The 17,303-nt window shown below is 50.2% G+C and overlaps 1 protein-coding gene across 2 annotated transcripts in view; it reads left to right on the plus strand.

Annotated features, from left to right (window-relative positions):
• Positions 1–17,303, plus strand: part of Pald1 (phosphatase domain containing, paladin 1) — a 59,773-nt gene that overhangs the window by 389 nt on the left and 42,081 nt on the right. The window contains exon 1 of one of the 2 annotated variants that reach the window (XM_013017212.1): positions 29–213. The exons of the other annotated variant lie outside the window; for it this stretch is intronic. The gene's annotated coding sequence lies outside the window, so the exon portion shown is untranslated. Of the gene's footprint in view, positions 1–28; positions 214–17,303 lie in introns of those variants that run through there. 2 annotated transcript variants of the gene reach the window in all.

A 17,303-nucleotide genomic window follows, 5' to 3' on the forward strand; every position in this document is an offset into this window, starting at 1 on the left:
CGCGCTTTCGCCCCGTGCAGCACCCGCCCCGCCTGCCGCGGGAGCCGCCTCCGTCCCCGGATGGGCTGAGGAAGTCGAGGAGCGGGGGAGTCGGGGATCCAGACGGAGCCCGCGCGGGGAGCGCCCCGCCACTGCCTGACTCGGCGCCCGCAATTCGGGCGCGGCGCGCCGGCCACTGCTGCACGAATGTCCCCGGGCGCTGCGGGCTGGCAGGTACCGACGCGTGCGGGCCCGGGGTCGGCTCGGGGAGGGCGGATCGGAGGCCATGCACTCACTACCCAGCCCCCGGCGAGGAGAGGTCCTGGGACCCCCCCTCTCCACTCCCCCAAACTCGTCCTGGGGCAGGCGGGACCCCGCAGACCGAAGAGAGCGGTTTTCCAGGGGCTTGTACGTGGGCCTCTGGGCTGGACCCCTGACCTGAGGTTCCCCTTTGAACTGGGGGCGACGTGGACTGCGACACCTCCACTTTAATGGTTAGGCCGGGAGCGTGGGTTTACTGCGAAGTCCAGAGATGGCGTCTCCAGGATCATTTGTAGGGCGCTTGAGGCCCTTAGCGGGCACAGGTTTTATGGCTGGTTCTGTGGGACCCTCTTTTTCTGTTCTGGGGGGCGGGAAGGGGGAACCATCCGGGTTTCAACTTCCGAGACCAGGATGGTTGGAGTGCTGCCCAGAGAAGTCAGACATGGGAGAAAAGCCCCCGGTCTGGCTCGGGAAGCTTGGGGGCAGCTCTCTTATCCTGACCAGAGTCCCTGGCATCAGCCTTGAAGAGCATATAGCCCCAGTGACTCAACACCTGTTGGATGCTGGGCTCTGAGCCAGGTCAGGGGAGGTTGGGGTGGTGGGAAGACCCCCCCCACCCCCCGCGTTTCTATCCTTAAGTGGCTTGGCCCTATAGGGGGAAGACAAGACAAACACAAGACGTCTTGGATGAAGAGTTTTGATGCCAATCCCGGACTGATGTCAGAGGGAATGCCAGGAGGCTTGTGTAGGCATGGGTCATTGGTGCAGTGATGCAGGTGTCCCTACTGCTGCCATACTGGGGTCTAGGTCTCAGGCAGCCTTGTGAATGTGTTTCAGGGGTCTCGTTGCATCCCATCCTCCTTTATCATCTACATTGTCAGGACCTCTATTCCCAAGGCTATGGAGAGTTTTGGAAGTCCTACCTCTACTCCCAGATTTTGTTTGGTCTTAGGGGCTCAAAATCCATTTGGTTTCTCCAGTCAGACTGAGTATAGGACTCTGCTAGCTGCTCTGGGACTCCTGGGGCTTGGGGGTTTTAAAGCCAGCCCTATAGGAGATTAAGCCAGCAGGAGGAAGTCCTCACTTCCTTTCTGAAGAGCTTCCATGCCTGGGGGTAGAGAGGGGAGGCCATGGACCAGACGTGGTTTCCTGTGAGGGCAGACAGACCCAAGGTGCTAGGGTGCGCTCCTTTCCCTGGGGTTGGACTGTGCAGGGTGGAGCCTGGGACAGCTCTGATCTCTCTTCCAGCGCCTGCTGTATCTGCAGCTCAGCCCTTCCCCCTTGTCCCTGGCAGAGCACCCTTTGTGGAGGTGGCATTACATGCGTGCCCATGGCCTTGGGTTCTGCTCTGGGAGTGGGAGTTGCTGAGCTTGCAGAAGCCCTTGGCCAGCATTGTGGTAACACACCCACCCTCCTCCAACAGGTGCACACACAGATCAGGTCACCCAGGCACAGGTTGGGATGCCTATGCAAGTAGAGACGAGATCGTGTGGGCAGAATCAGAGAAGAACTGGTCATGTGTGTATAGGAGACTGGGCGTGGGAAGACAATGTGATGGACAGGCAGTGTAGGGACATAGAAACATGCAGGGACAGTTGAATACGAACACGTCAGCGGGACCCACATCTGAGCCATAGACATGTATGGAAAGGGTCTATACCATCCTGGGACTTGAGTCTACCCACATAGGAGGCAGATGTGTAAGTATAGGCAGATACACAAGTGGACCCACTAGGACACAGACAGGGAGGTGAGCTGACCTGAGCACACCTAGGCTCCCAAGGGAGATACTCAACAGAGGTATCAGGGTTGGGGGGGAGGGGGTGGGGGGAGGGGGCTGAGAGATGAAGTCCGAGGGACACTTTGCTGTGTCATCACAGGTCCTATGTGTGACCCCTGTGTTCCAGACATTGTCCTGTTTGAGGTGGTGGTGAGACAAGGGCTCTTGTTATGTGGCTTCATTTTTAGACTCCCACTTTGGGGTTGATTTGGGGACCCCAATGAGCTCCACTTCCTGCTTTATATTGAGTTATCCTGCAAATTACAGAACACCACCAACAGAAGGTGGTGTCCCTCCCTGTTCCCATCCTGATGCTTGAACTCTAGGTCTAGACTGTGTCCCTAAGCTCCTTTGGTTCAAAGGCTAGCATTCTACCACTTGAGCCACAGCTCCACTTCCTGATTAATTAATTCTGTGATTAATTGAAGAGTCTATAGACTTTGAAGGCAGCCCCAGCTGGCTTCAAACTGAAACCCTCAGTTCTCAGCTTCCTGAGTAGCAAGGATTACCTGTGTGAGCCACTGGCACCAACAGGAGATTTTTTTTTTTTTTGTGGGTCCAGTCGTGGGGCCTGAACTCTGGGCCTGGGTGGCTGTCCTTCAGCTCTTCAGCTCAAGGCTAGCACTCTACCACTTGAGCCACAGCGCCACTTCCGGCTTTTTTCTTTTTGCTTATGTGGTGCTGAGGAATCGAACTCAGGGCCTCATGCATGCAAGGCAAGCACTCTACCACTGAGCCACCTTCCCAGCCCCCCAACAGGAGATTTTTGAATCTTTGATTATTCCCTTCTCTGGCCCTCTGGGCTTCCCTAAGTTGGGCGAGGTGGCCCCAGGATCTCGGAAGAACCTGGCTGTGGGATTTTCCTGTTGGACCCAAGCTTGCAGGTCTGGCCAGGATGGATCTCCCTGGCCCCCTCCCTCCTTTTCTGCAGATATACAAATGGGTCTGTGATGAGCCATTGCCCCTTCCTACTCTGGGCTTGGACTGGGCAGGGGCCTTTCTAGCCCAACTTGGCAGCTGGGAGCCAGCCCAGATCCTAGATACAATGTGACATTAATCGCTTGTGTGACCTTGCTTGTAACATTAAGCAAGTTACTTCATGTCTTATTGCCTCATCTTTAAGTGGGGCCAGTAACTCCAGCCCTTGGGGATGTTGGAGGGTTAATGGGTGAAAGTCAATGGAAGACGTGTGGCACTCAGTCAGCATGGGGGCACTGATCAGAGCCTCCCTGGGTCGCCAAGACTCCTGGGCTTCCTCAGCAGCCAGGTGCCTGTTCTGGGGGTCTGGGCAGCTCTGATTTGAAAGTTGGAGTACTTTGTCCTCCCAGCCCACCAGCCCCTCCTGGCCCTGGGGGACCTCCGGGCAGGGTCAGGAAATGGCAGGCTGGGTGTGTAGAAGCTTGGGCCTGCTGCCTGCTGGGCCTCTGGGAGGGGAGCCAGTGGTTTGCTAAGAATAGCCCCAAATCATGGTTCTGGCTTTCCAGTGGACAGCCCTGCCTCTCTCATACCAGACCAAGGCTCTTTGCAGACGGCCTTTTTATGTTTCCTATAACTGGCATGTGGCATAGGGATGGGCTGGGAGCTACTGGCTCCTCTGGCTGAGGGCCCTGATCCTGTTCCCAGGCCTTTGTCTGAGACCTGGGAATGAGAAGTTGGTGGGTAAATCACTGGCTTTTGTAAAAATACCCCAGTTCTTATTCTACCCAGAGCTTGTCTTGACAGCTGTTCCCCTGACTAGCTTCTTCTCTTCCCCTACAAATACTACCTGGGTCTGGATTCCTTCCCCTCCCTCTCTGGCTGTGTAGCCTTAGGTAGCAGACTTAATCTCTCCGTTTCTCTGTTTAATTGTGTGACATTCTCTTATAAGAATGCCTCAAGGATGAGCAGTGTTAGTACTTGATTTTGGGTCCTTGGCCCCTGGTTCAGTATGAGGTTCAGGGGAACCAGATGTGGATTAGATTCTGCCCCTTCCAGGAGAGGAGTGAGGAATGAGACATGTACATGTATGTGCTGCACCATACCCCACTGGTGTCCAATAAGCCAGGTTGGTGGTGTCCATGGCGGGAGCTGGAGGGAGGTGACTCACGTGGGCATTGCAAGAGGACTAGGAGTTTGCACATCTTCTCTTGAAGGATCCACTGGGCCAAGGTGTGGCAGCCTCAGGTACTTAGGTATTTCCTGAACCTGACCTGTGGACTGACAGTGGCTCTGAGAAGTGTTCTGCCTGGACTGGGGCTGGGACATTCTGGTGAGGGACACAAGTGGTCTGGGTTTTCTGCCAGCCAGGTTCTTGCACAGACACTGGGGTTCTGGAAACTGGGTATGTCCCTGTGGACTCTGGGGGATGCCCAGAGAACAGAGCCTTTCAGGGGTTCTGGGAGAAAAGGATGTGGTGCCGAGCCAGCTGGGGATCCCCTGAGAAATGGTCAAGACTGGGTCTGGGGCTGTGTAGGGGGGAGTGGTGGGTGTCCTCAGATGACCTGGGACCTGGCTAGTTGCTATGTCTTATTGAACTCCAGGCCGTGCCAGCCCTGCAGGCGTTGCCATTCTGTGCTGCCCCTTCCTAGAGTAGATTCTGTTTGGCAAGCTCAAAGGGGGAACATCTCCCCTTTTCCTTTTGCTGGAACTGTAGAGCCTCATGACAGTGTTAACTCTTCTGCTGGTTATGACAGGCTGGCCAGTTGTGTCCTCTTCCATTGCCACCCTGCAGTGGCTCGGACCCCTGAAGTCGGTATTCATCTCTCTACTCCCTGGGACAACCCCCCTCCCAAGCCCCACAGCCCTGGTTGGCAGAGCCTCACCCACATCCAGCCTGAGTGTTTGTGGTAATTTAGCCTTATTGGATACCATCTTCATGGCCCCGTTCCTGCACACTCCCCTGCCCCAATGCAGCCATTATCTGTTGGGGAAGCTCAGGACCTGGAGTTTCCAGCCGGTACAGCTCTGCCTGGCCTACTCCAAAACCTGTCAGCAAGCTCTGGTTTCCAGAATCTGGGGGAGAGGAAGGCCTTCCCTGAAGTTGAGGTGGGCTCCAGGGTTGTGGTACTGGTTCATGGGGAAGCCTGCAGTGGGTCTCTCCTCCTGGGGGCTCTGGATGGGGCCTGAGGCATGGGGTAGTAAGCTCTGGGCTAGCACTTGGCTGGACCCAATTTTCTGGGTGTTTTCTTTTTTTTTCTCTCAGCTTGCTCTTTTTTTTTTTTTTTTTGGTCTGTTGTGGGGCTTGAACTGGGCCTGGGCGCTGCCCCTCAGCTCTTCAGCTCAAGGCAAGCACTCTACCACTTGAGCCACAGCACCACTTCTGGTTTTCTGGTGGTTAATTGGAGATGAGAGTCTCACGGACTTTCCTGCCTAGGCTGGCTTTGAACTGCAGTCCTCAGATCTCAGTCTCTTGAGTAGCTAGGATTATAGGTGTGAGCCACCAGTGTCCCTGGCTCTCTGCTTGCTTTTTAAGAAGAATTTCTTTCAACTAAGGTGAGATTCACTTGACATAAAGCTTACCATTTAAATGCAGTGTACAGATTCAGTAGTGTGCATTTCATTCACAGTGCTGTGCAATCATTGTTTCTATTCAGCTCCAAAGCACATTCAGTACCCCAAAAGAAAATCTGTACTTAGGAGTTATACTCCATTCCCTTCTCTATCCCATTAAAAAAAATTAAAAAAACCCCAAAAAACCAAGTAACAAAAATAGTTGTTTGTTGAGGAATATACACTATGAAATCTACACCTGCTATTCATTCATTTATTTTTGCCAATCCTCGGACTTGAACTCGGGGCTTGGGTGCTATCCCTGAGCTTCTTTTGCTCAGGGCTAATCATCTACCATTTGAGCCACAGCACTTTTTCTGAATAGTTTATTGGAGATAAGAATCTCATGGGTGGCTTCAAATTCAGATTCTCAGATCTCAGCCTCCTGAGTAGCTAGGATTGCAGATGTGAGCTACTAGTGCCCGGCTTTTTTTTTTTTCTTTTCTCCAATACTGGGGTTTAATAGTGGGCTTTACATTTTTTTTCCTGCATCCTCATCCTCCTATTTATACCTCTGACGTAATGGGTATGTACCATCATGCCTGTCTATTTTGTTGAGATGGAGTCTTGCTAACTTTTTACCTGGGCTTGTTTGGAACTATGATCCTCTCATTCTCAGCCTCCCTAGTAGCTAGGATTGTAGATAGAGAGTAAATGTGAACCCCAACTATGCATTTAGTTTATTCTTTCATTGTTGAGTATTCTAATGAATGGAATGGATTATAGTAAGCTCACTTTATTTGTGGATTTATTTATTTATTTGCTTACTTCTTATTTACTTACTTTTTTGTGCTAGCCTGGGCCTGAACTCAGGGCTGGGGCACTGTCCCTGAGCTTTCATGCTCATGGCTAGTGCTCTTATCATTTTGAGCCACAGCACCATGTCTAGCTATTTGGTAGTTCATTGGAGATAAGTGTCTCATGGACTTTCCTGCCCAGGCTGGCTTCAAATTATGATTCTCAGATCTTAGTTTCCTGAGTAGTAAAGATTATAGGCATGAGTCACTAATGCCTTGCCTTATCTGGATTTACCACACAAAGTTTTTGACCAAGTGTGAACAAAATTATGCAGCATAGTTGATGCAGAGTTCTCAGTCAGTGCCGTGGTGTGGTCAGTTGTGTCCATATCATTGTGTGATCTGCTTAATGTTTCTTGCCATTAATTTTGTGCAAATACAGTATCCTCCCCCTCCCCCTTCCCCAAAAAGCAAATGGTGCCTAAAAAGCAAGGTAAAAATAATGGTGAGTCTTCTAATCCTAAAGGATATGTGAGCTTAATGTAAGCGATAAAGTGACAATTTGGAGCTTTTGAAAGGCCCACATGTCTTTATGCTAGGGGAAAATGAATGAAGCATCTGTAGCATTTGAACAAGGAAGAAGATTGGTTTTTGGTGGGCAGTATTCATGTGAACAGCAGTGATTTTTGTTTTAAGTTAAGGATGTTCAGAGCTTCTGTAGGTGCAGTGTGGGTGAATTTGAGGGTTTTAGAGTAATGAAGTTTGGGTCTTGAGCATTCTTGGCCATGTAGCCATGGATACCTAGGGTCTAATATGAGTTAAAAGTAGAAAGTAGTTATCTTTATAAAAGATTCAAGAAGCAGCTTCAGGGAGAGAAAGCAAAATGTAGAATTCCCCTTTCCAGGCCTCTACCCCAGAATAGATGCCATCAGCTTGGCATTTGCCCTGTGCCCCTACCTGAATTGTGGTTTTTGACTTGAGACTGTAGAAGTGGTGTTACTGGGCATGGCTGTGGGACCTACTTATTCCATTCAGCCATGGTCCCAGGGACCTCCTCTTTCACACCCCCTGAGATGGGAGCCTGGGACTCAGGAGCAATCTTGGGGGGACTGGAAAGGGGGGGCTCCCTAGAAGTGGCAAATTGAGAATTCAGAATAGAATTCTAGGGAAGGGAGGCACTGGAACAGAAGCCATTAGCCTATCTAAAATAGCTGGGGATTTGTGCTGGGGCAGGAGAGTTGGTAGCTAGGGGTCTGGGTGAACATGTGTGTCCTCCCCCTCCTCCTCCCCTTGATCCCCAGTAGCCAGCAGGGGTTTCCTCTTCCTGTCTCGGTCAAGTGTTGCTGGAAGCAAGGGGCCCCAACAGAGGCAGTTTGTTAGGTCTACGGAAGAGCCTTGGGACTGTGCAAGAAGGGATGACTTTCTGGAAGCCCCAGGAAGTCCTTCCTGAGAACTTTCCTAGGCAAAAGTGCTGGCCTTAGTAACAGCAGTCCTTTCCACTGTGGTGTGCCTGTGCCTGCCTGTGTCTCCCTCCAGAGGAAGGGGCTGCCTGCACGCAGATGTTTGTGTTCCCTGCTTGTCAAGTCTTAGAGTCTTTGAGTTCCTGTTGTCTGTTTACTACTTAATTCTGCCATGCATATCCACATCCACATGAAACCTATTCCTGCCTGTTTCTGACACTGCTGGTTGCCCTTGTTTTTAAAATGTTTTTCTAATTTAAGAATTCCATGGCTGGGAATGTGGCTTAGTGGTGGACTGCTTCCCTTCCATGCATGAGGCCCTGGGTTCCATCCCTCAGTACCACATACACCAAAAAAGCCAGAGGTGGTGCTGTGACTCAAGTGATTAGAGTGCTAGCTTTGAGCAAAAAAAAAGCTCAAGGACAGCGCTCAGGCCCAGAGTTCAAGCCCCAGGACTGGCAAAAGAAAAAAAAAAAAAAGAATTCCAAGTAGTGTGTGAAGCTTGTGTTACGAGCTTTGAGGCGAGTTCCAGGAGCCTTGTGTGGTGATGGCGCAGGCAGCCAGCTGAGTTGTCTTGCCACCCAGGGTCTCAGCGACCCCATAGCAGGGGAAAAGAGAGAAGCCCTGGGAGGGAAGCTATTTCCCTGGGAATTCTCTAGCCTTGTGCTGTTCTGATGAGGGTAATATGTGAGATCTCCCCTATTTAAGCATAGCTGTATAAAGCATATAGTTTAATATATTAAGTTTTTAGTATATTTAGTATAGACCTGTGCATCTATCATTGAAATCTAATTTGACATCATTTTCGCCATCCTTCAAAGATACCCTGTACCCACTCATAGCCATAGCCTGGCCTAGCCACTGTGTGCTTCCTGTCTCTGTTGATGTGTCATGCAAATGTTCATAGTGTTCATGATGTTCATAATGTTCATGTAGTGTGTTCATAGGTGCTTTTTATGGACATTATTTTACAGGAAAACGACCCTTTACTTGTTGGTTTATATTACTTATAACAGAATATAACAGTGCTCATTCTCCTTCTTGGACTTCAATAGTTTATTTAGCTATAAAATAGACTGAAGGCACTAGGGATGGAGCTCAGTGGTAGAGTGCTTACCTAGCATGTGCAAGAATGACTCTAGATTGGCTTCTCAGTACTTGAAAATATAAAACCCCTAAAATACTGAGGGAATCAGAAAACCACTCCCTTTCTAGTGGGCAGTGCTGGTATCATTGGAAGGACCTTGGCTGCCACTGGTATTGCCTGTGTGGTATTGGTGGCATAGTGCGTGGCCCCTGACCCACTGCCCAATTGTGTGAACCATATGGGTAAGTGGATGCTTTGGGGGTAATCAGACATCACAGTTAAGCCTAGACTGCCCAAGAGTGATCCTAAACATCTGCTGCAGTGGGGCACCACATGAGCTGGCTCATTTGATGGTAGATAAGAGGAAACAGTGGTGTCATTGAAACCCCACAGAGTAGCTCTTCAGTCCACTCATGAGAATCAGGAATTGGCATGGTTGTCCATGGGCTTTGCCAGTTTCCCGTTGATGACGTCCACGTGAGCGACCTGCTGGACTGCTGGGCAAGGCAGCCGTTCACAGGGTACCACCAGGCTCCCGTGCAGTTGGAGGAGGCCCGCCTCCCCCCTCTGTTTTCTGATTTGAACCTCAGACTTTGTTTATGCCATCCCTATGTGATATCGGTGGTCTTCTTGGAGAAGGAGGAATGGAAACAGGAACAAGCTCAAGCCTGAAATTGTAAGGCAGGTTTGCTTGCGTGATGGTTGTGGGATGATCAGAGAATATGGTCCTCCCCTCCCCACCTCTCTTTCTCTTTCTCCCCTTTCCTTCCTTCCCACCCCTTCTCCTTCCTGCCTTCCTGCCTTCCTTCTCTTTCTCTTTCTTTCTTTCCTTTTTTTTTTGTTGGTCGTGGGCCTGAGTGCTGTCCCTCAGCTCTTCAGTTCAAGGCTAGCACTCTACCACTTGAACTAAGCACCACTTCCAGCTTTTTCTGCTTATGTGGTGCTGAGGAATTGAACCCAGGGCCTCATGCATGCAAGGCAAGCACTACCACTGAGCCACCTTCCCAGCCCTCCTTCTTTCCTTCTTTCCTTCCTTCTTTCCTTTCTTTCTTTCTTTCTTTCTTTCTCTCTTTCTTTCTTTCTTTCTTTTTTTTCTTTGTCAGTCATGGGGCTTGAACTCTGGGCCTGGGCGCTGCCCCTGAGCTTTTTTTTCTCAAGGGCTAGCACTCTACCACTTTGAGCCTCAACACCACTTCTGGTTTTCTGGTAGTTAATTGGAAATAAGAGTCTCGTGGACTTTCCTGCCCTGGCTGGCTTTGAACTGTGATCCTCAGATCTCAGCCTCCTGAGTAGCTAGGATTACAGCTGTGAGCCACAAGCTCCTAACCTATTCTTCTTTTTTATACTGGGATTTGAACTTTAGGTTTCACACTTACTAGGCAAGTGCCTCTAACTTTGTGTGTGTGTGTGTGTGTGTGTGCATGTGCACATATTTTGGGGCTTGAACTCAGGGCCTGAATGCTAAATCTGAGGTTCTTTTGCTCAAATCTAGTGCTCTACCACTTGAGCCAGAGCTCTACACCTGGGGTTTTGAAGGTAGTCTATTGGAGATAAGAATCTCATGGATGGGCTGGGAAGTTGGCTCAGTGGTAGAGCGCTTGCCTTGCATGCGTGAGGCCCTGGGTTTGATTCCTCAGCACCACATAAGCAGAAAAAAAAGCCGGAAGTGGTGCTGTGGCTCAAGTGGTAGAGTGCTGGCCTTGAGCTGAATTGCTGAGGGATAGTGCCCAGGCCCAGAGTTCAGGCCCCATGACCGGACCCCCCCCCCAAAAAAAAAAAAGAATCTCATGGACTTTCCTGCCTAAGCTGGCTTGGAACTGTGATCCTCAGATTTCAGCTTCCTAAGTAGCTAGGATTACATACAGATATGAGCCATTTGTGTCAGCTCTTGCCTTTTTTTCTTCCTCTCTAAATTTTGGTGTGTGGAGGATCAAAGCCAGGACCTCAGACATGCTAACTATAAACTCCACTACTCAGCTACAACCCTAGTCTCAAATTAGGCATTTTAAATCTAGTGGCAGTTAGTACATTCATAATGTTGGCAATTGTCGCCTGTGTCTAGTTCTAAAACGTTTTTTAATCACTCCCCCAGAGAAGACACTAGGGCTATTAAATAGTTGTTCCTGATTCTTCCCGCCTGGCTCCTGGACCTAACATTGCCAGGGCATCGCTAGTTCTGGAAAGTCCCTGTGAGTGGCATTGTGTCCTCTCTGGATGGATGGGCTCTGCCTTCCTGTTGCACTGCACTGACCTCAGAAAGTTCCCCTGTCCTCACAGGGCCCGGGACCTGCCCCTTCTCTCTGAGCTTGTGGAGTGTGGGAACTGTGGTCCCCAGCTGTCTGCCTCAGCCCTCCTGCATACCTGCTCCCTGGCCTGTCCCATCAGGCTTGGTGGCTACCCTGGGACCCTCGCTGTCCAGCACCTATAAGTACCTACAAGGTATCTGTCACTCTCATTCAGAACTGGTGCAGACTATGGGAATGTGGCTTAGTGGTAAGAATGTTTGCCTAGCATGCATGAAGCCCTGGGGTCGATTCCTCAGTACCACATAAACAGAAAAAACTAGCAGTGGTGCTGTGGCTCAAGTGGTAGAGTGCTAGCCTTGAGCAAAAGAAGCTCAGGGTCAGTGCCCAGGTCCTGAGTTTAAGCCCCAGGACTGGAAAAACAAAAGGACAAAGGCATGATGGGCCAGGAGGTCCTCTTCCTAAGTGTCCTTTCTCTTCTGGGTGGGTCATCCCTCACCTGTCCTGGGAAGTGACCAGCTACCCAGTGTTACTCCATGAGCGTAGCAGGCTCCAGACAGGGCTGCGGCTTCTGCCCTTGTCTCCTTGCCTTTTCCAACACAGCAGCTAGAGAGACTTTGTTAGTCATAGAAATCAGACCAGGGTGCCTCTCTGTCCTGGCCCCTCCAGTTTATGAACCTGTCAGTCAGTGGTGGCTTCTTGGACCCCATCCCAGTACCATCCTCATGCTCACAAGGCTGCTTTGGCTCCTTTGGCATGTCAGGTGCCTAGTAACTCAGAATCTTCGTCTGAGATGCTTTTCCTTTGCAGAGAACACTGTAGCTTGGAGTTTTCCTCCAACTTGAGCCCTACTTAGGGTGCCCTGTCTAAAATTCTTTTTTTCCTTTTGGGTCCGGTCGGGGGCCTGAACTCTGGGCCTGGGCGCTGTCCCTCAGCTTTTCAGCTCAAGGCTAGCGCTCTACCACTTGAGCCACAGCACCACTTCCGGCTTTTTTCTTTTTGCTTATGTGATGCTGAGGAATCGAACCCAGGGCCTCATGCATGCAAGGCAAGCGCTTTACCACTGAGCCACCTTCCCAGCCCCAAGAATTCTTATAGCTGCTCATACCATCTGTTTTCCCAGTTCCTGAGGTTTATTGGTGCATCTCCTGCTACCAAGAACATGGCAGGCACTCTTTTTCATTGTTGCCAGCTCCTCGAGGCCTGTCTCACATGTACAATTGCTCCAGAAATGTTTGTAGCATGGCTCTGTGATGGAAATGAAAGACTAATTTACAGATGAGCCTGAGAAGGTTGGAGGAGCCAGACACCATGGCTCATGCCTATAATCCTAGCTACTCAAGAGGCTGAAGTCTGGAGGATTGTGGTTTGAAGCCAGCCCAGGCAGAACAGTCTATGAAACTCTATCCCTAATTAACCAGTAAAAAGCTGGACTGGAGGCATGGCTCAAATGGTAGAATACCAAGAAAGCATAAGGTCCGGAGTTCAAATCCCAGTACCACTAAAATAATAATAATGTACAAAGAAAGGTTGGTGGAACCTTGGCTCTTCATTCCTAACACTTTTGCTGAGACCAGTGCACCTTCCTCCACCTCAGCTTACTCTCTCCAAGAATGCCCACCTGGAGGGCTTGAGCCATGGACGTGCCAAGTGTGCTGTTTTTTGTTTGTTTGTTTTTTGTTGGTCATGGGGCTTGAACTCTGGGCCTGGGCACTGTCTCTGAGCTCTTCAGCTCAGGGTGAGCACTCCACCACTTGAGTCACAACGCCACTTCCCCAAGTGCGCAGTTTGAGCTTGCCCCCATGGAGCGCTCAGGGCTCCCTATGTGCTGGGCGTAGACTTGGCAAGTCGGGTGGGTTTCTCCAGTAAACCACACAGCGGCTGAGGCAGAAGCCTGTCCTTCCAGTGGGGAGGTGTGGAAAGCAGCCCTTGTTCTTTACCGCCTCAGGGTATTTGCATACGCTGTGCCCTCCGCTGGGCACGCTTTTCCACTCAGCCTGTGTTTTCCTGATCCTCATATGTCAACCTAGGCCCCCTCTGTGACTACCCTATCTAAAATATGTCTTGGGCCTGCCTTCCCCCTTCTGTCTCAGCCAGGTGTTACTTGCATCACAATGTACAAGATGTGCCATTGTTGTATTTCTTGGTTAACTCTTCTGTTGGACTCTTTGCTCTGCATGGTCTTCTGGTCAGGCCCTAGGAAGTAGATATCAACCTGATCTCCATTTTGCAGCTTGGCTCAAAGAAGTTCATACTTTGGCCAGGTCACACAGCATGCCATTGGTGAGCCAGCCTTGGTGGCAGTGGGCCTATCTCTCCAGCTCCAGATGGGCCTCAGTGTCCTCGGTGCAGGGCTGGCGGGGGTGGGGTGGCCAGGGCACGTGAGGCAGGATGTTCTTCCTGGCAGGACTTTCCATGAACAAATAGCTACCAGGAGCTGTGGGACAGAGGGGACAGATAAACAGGAAGAGAGAGAGACGGAAAGCCTTCCTCCCTCTGTGGCCTCTGCCTTGAGTTCCAGGTTGTGGAGCTTCCTGCCAGGTACCACCCAGAGGCCTGGGTGGGGAGGTTACCCCTTGAATCCTGGTGGGGCTTGTTTTGCCAAGTGGGTGGGGTGAGCCTGGCATTTAGAACTACCACTTCAAATCTTGGTGTTGTTATTCTTTTTAAGTCCTGGTACTTGAACCTGAGCTTGGGTGTTGTCCCTGAGCTTTTTTGCTCAAGGACAGTGTTCTACCACTTGAGTCACCATTCTACTTCCTGCTTCTTCTGTGATTAATTGGAGAGAAGTCTCATGGACTTTCCTGCCTGCACTGACTTTGAATTGTGATCCTCAGATCTCAGCCTCCTAAGTAGCTAGGATTACAGGTGTGAGCAAGTGGGTCCCAGCCTGCCTTTAAAAATTTTTATTTACTTGAAATCAGGGCCTTCCAGCTTATAAGGAAGGCGCTCTAACCAGTTTGAGTCATGTTTGAAGTTGTGTGTGTGTGTGTGTGTGTGTGTGTGTGTGTGTGTGTGTGTGTGTGTCCTGGGGCTTGAACTCAGGATCTGGGCACTGTCTCTGAGCCTTTTATGCTCAAGGTTATTTCTCAGGCAGAGTCTTGAATTTCTGCTTCACTGATTTTCTATCTCAGTCTTCCTACTTGCATCCCTTATCATATCTGTGATGATAGACAATACTACCATGCCCTCTTTGGTAGTTGTGATGAGGTCTTGCTAACTTTTTGTCTAGGTTGATCTTGAACCAGGATCTTCCTGATCTCTACCTCCAGGGTTGCTAGAGATCATAGCAAGCTGCTGGGGCCAGGGGTGAGGAGCTGAGGCTGGAAGAAGCAGTCTGCTTGCTCAGTACCCTATCTTATGGCTGTATTATGGCTTCCCTTCCAAATGTTGTTGGTGTTGATGACCTCAGGCCAGCTGAGCCTCGGGCCTCAGAGATTCTAGCAGCATATGTGGCTCTTGTTCAGGTGCTTTTGTACCTGTTACCACCATAACTCAGCTGTCTGAGGTTGACACAGGCGGCAGTCAGGCCTCACTCCTGGTGCTGGGCCTGGCACCTGAGCATACCCTGCAGAGTGTACCTAATATCCGGCTACCATCCTCAAGGCACTTGGACTTTTGCCCATCCCCTGCCCATCCTCTCTTTGGCCTGACAATATTACATTACTCCCTAGGTGGCTGTGCACAGTGAAAAGCAGCCTGCCATTCCTGTCCCTTCCTGCTTACCCTTCCAGGTCCAGCTCCCTTGCCTCTCCCTTCAGGAAGCTTTCCCTGCCTTCCTTCTGCTACATAGCTTGGTGGAGGGGAACAGGCCCTGCTGTTCGCCCCTCTGAGCCCCAGCCCCATCATCTGAGAGTTGGAGCAGGGAGAATAGGGCCTGGTGAAACGTGGCCCTCTCAGGGTTAAGTCCCTCCCGTGCCAGGGCCGGAAGTGAAGAGGACAGAGTGTGAAATGAAGTCATTTTCCTGCCTGGGGTCTGCCGTGTGCCTGGCCTTCCGCAGTAAATCCTGTTTCCTCCTCTGCCTCCACATGCCCATACACTCCGTCTCCCATGACCCCATAGGCCTCCAGCAGGTGGGGCTCCCGATGGAATGTTGGCCCGTCATCCATCCATCCATCCGGCAAGGTCCCTTCCTGTAGGGATAATCAATCCGTCACCTTTCCTGTCTCTGCCTTACAGTGGGTGGTGATGAGAACCATGGCGTGGAGTCTGAGGGAAGCCACCTGAGGTCAAGTGCTGTGTCCTTTTAATAGTGGGGACACCAAGGCTCAGAAGGGCAGACCAGAAGCTAGGCCTTCAAGCCATAGCTCTAGTTGTGTATGTGTGGACTTTGTGGGCCAAGGTACCCCTTACAGACCAGTGGAGGGTGGGGAAGCTGTGTGCCCTCCTTGGGCTCCATTTCTTCAGGGGAACCTGGGCTGCCTGTGTGTCCTGGAGCTGACCTTGTCAGCTGGGGAACAGCATGACCTTGGTTAACCCTCACTTGCCCTGCAGGAACCAGGCACAGAAGCAAGGACTGGTCCGGGCCCGGGATAGGACAGTTGCTGCCTGTCTACCCAGGGCTGTCTGGCTCCAGTGACCTGATGTTTCCCATGGGAAGGTGTTTAGCACTGCACCTGTGTCACCTTGGGTGCCCCCAGTGTTGGGGAAGGGTCAGCATAGCTTTGGCTGCAAAGCAGGTACTAAACCATGGCTGCTGGTACAATGGCCAGGCTGCATGATCAAGCAGGCATCCAGAGGCCTGGGGCAATGTAAGAATGATAAATAAAAACCAGAATAAAGATGTTCAGGAAGATGAGAAAAGCCATCTGGATTCACCATGGATGTGTTGAGATTGATCTTTTCAGATGTTCTGCGTGTGTGTGTGTGTGTGTGTGTGTGTGTGTGTGTGTATGAAGAGTGGTATTGTTTTCCAGTTTTGTATCTCTTTGATGTCCAGCCCAGTAGAAGACACATGGATTCTCCTGTCTGCTTATGCCTTCAGTGTATTGTGATTCAAGTCTTTGAAGAAGATGCAGCTTCCCATAGATAAGTAGCTGGAAAAGGGAAGAGTATTTTAGCTTGTGGATTTTTTCCTTTAATACAACATACAGATTTGACAGGTGACAGATTCTTAGTACTTAATTAAAATGTGGGACATATATAAAGTTTAGAGATACAGTCTCTCTTTGTAGTCCAGCCAGGATGGCCTGGGATATCCTCTCTCTCTCTCTTTCTATAGCTTAGACTGGCTTTGAACTTTTAATTCTCTTGCCTTGGCCTCCTGATCGCTGGGATTGTAGGTATGTGCATCATCCATGGCTTAATGATCTTTTTGTTACATTAAAATCCCTTGGATTATCTTGCACTTTGACTCTGTGTGTGTGTGTGTGTGTGTGTGTGTGTGTGTGTGTGCGTGCGTGCATGTGTGCATGAGCGTGCGCGCGAGATATTTTGTAACATCAAGCATTGGTCATTGGGAAAATTAGTGATACACATCTTCTAAATCTGAACAGACCTTGTGTCATCATTTCAAAATCATTGTCATTAATTGCCACTTACGTCCTCACACGTCATGCGACACACCTTTGAAAAGGGAAGCTGCTGAGCTCACAGTGACTGACCCAGGTTTTCCTGAATTCTGGTCTGTTGAAAGCCCAACTTCATCCATCATTGGTAATAAATGCAAACTTATCTTGCATCCTTTTGAGAAAATACTTGGCAAATGCTGCTGTTTACTGGACGTTCCCTCAAGTGGAAATGGTGCTGCCAGGACCAAAAAGGCCAGTTCTGCTCTGATTCTGCCTAGCTCATGTGCAGATTTGCTCTACACTTGCCACACCACAATATACCTCGCGGGCATGAGCAGCTGAAAGGCTTCATGCTGACTTCCCATTTCAGTATGCGGAACAGCAAAAGGCTGTGACTGAGGGGGCTGAGATTCAGGGAATGAATCATTTTTACTTCCTCATCAAGGACAGACACTCTTTTTTTAATTGTGAAAATATTGTCAGAGGGGTTACAATTACATGGGCAAGATAATGAGTTCATTTCTTATCAAGCATTGTAGCCTCCTCCTTTGTTTCCCCTTCCCATCCTCTCCCCACCTCCCAATCCTTCCCCCTCCCCCCCCAGCACCAAAGTTGTAAAGTTCGTTTTTGACATAACGACTTATACATCTCATTGTTGCAATGGGTCCACCTGTATCCCTATTTAAACGATTTGTTTTTCCCCTTCCCCTCCACAAA

The sequence above is a fragment of the Dipodomys ordii genome, unplaced genomic scaffold (assembly GCF_000151885.1).
Source record: "Dipodomys ordii isolate 6190 unplaced genomic scaffold, Dord_2.0 Scaffold34, whole genome shotgun sequence".
Taxonomy (NCBI): domain Eukaryota; kingdom Metazoa; phylum Chordata; class Mammalia; order Rodentia; family Heteromyidae; genus Dipodomys; species Dipodomys ordii.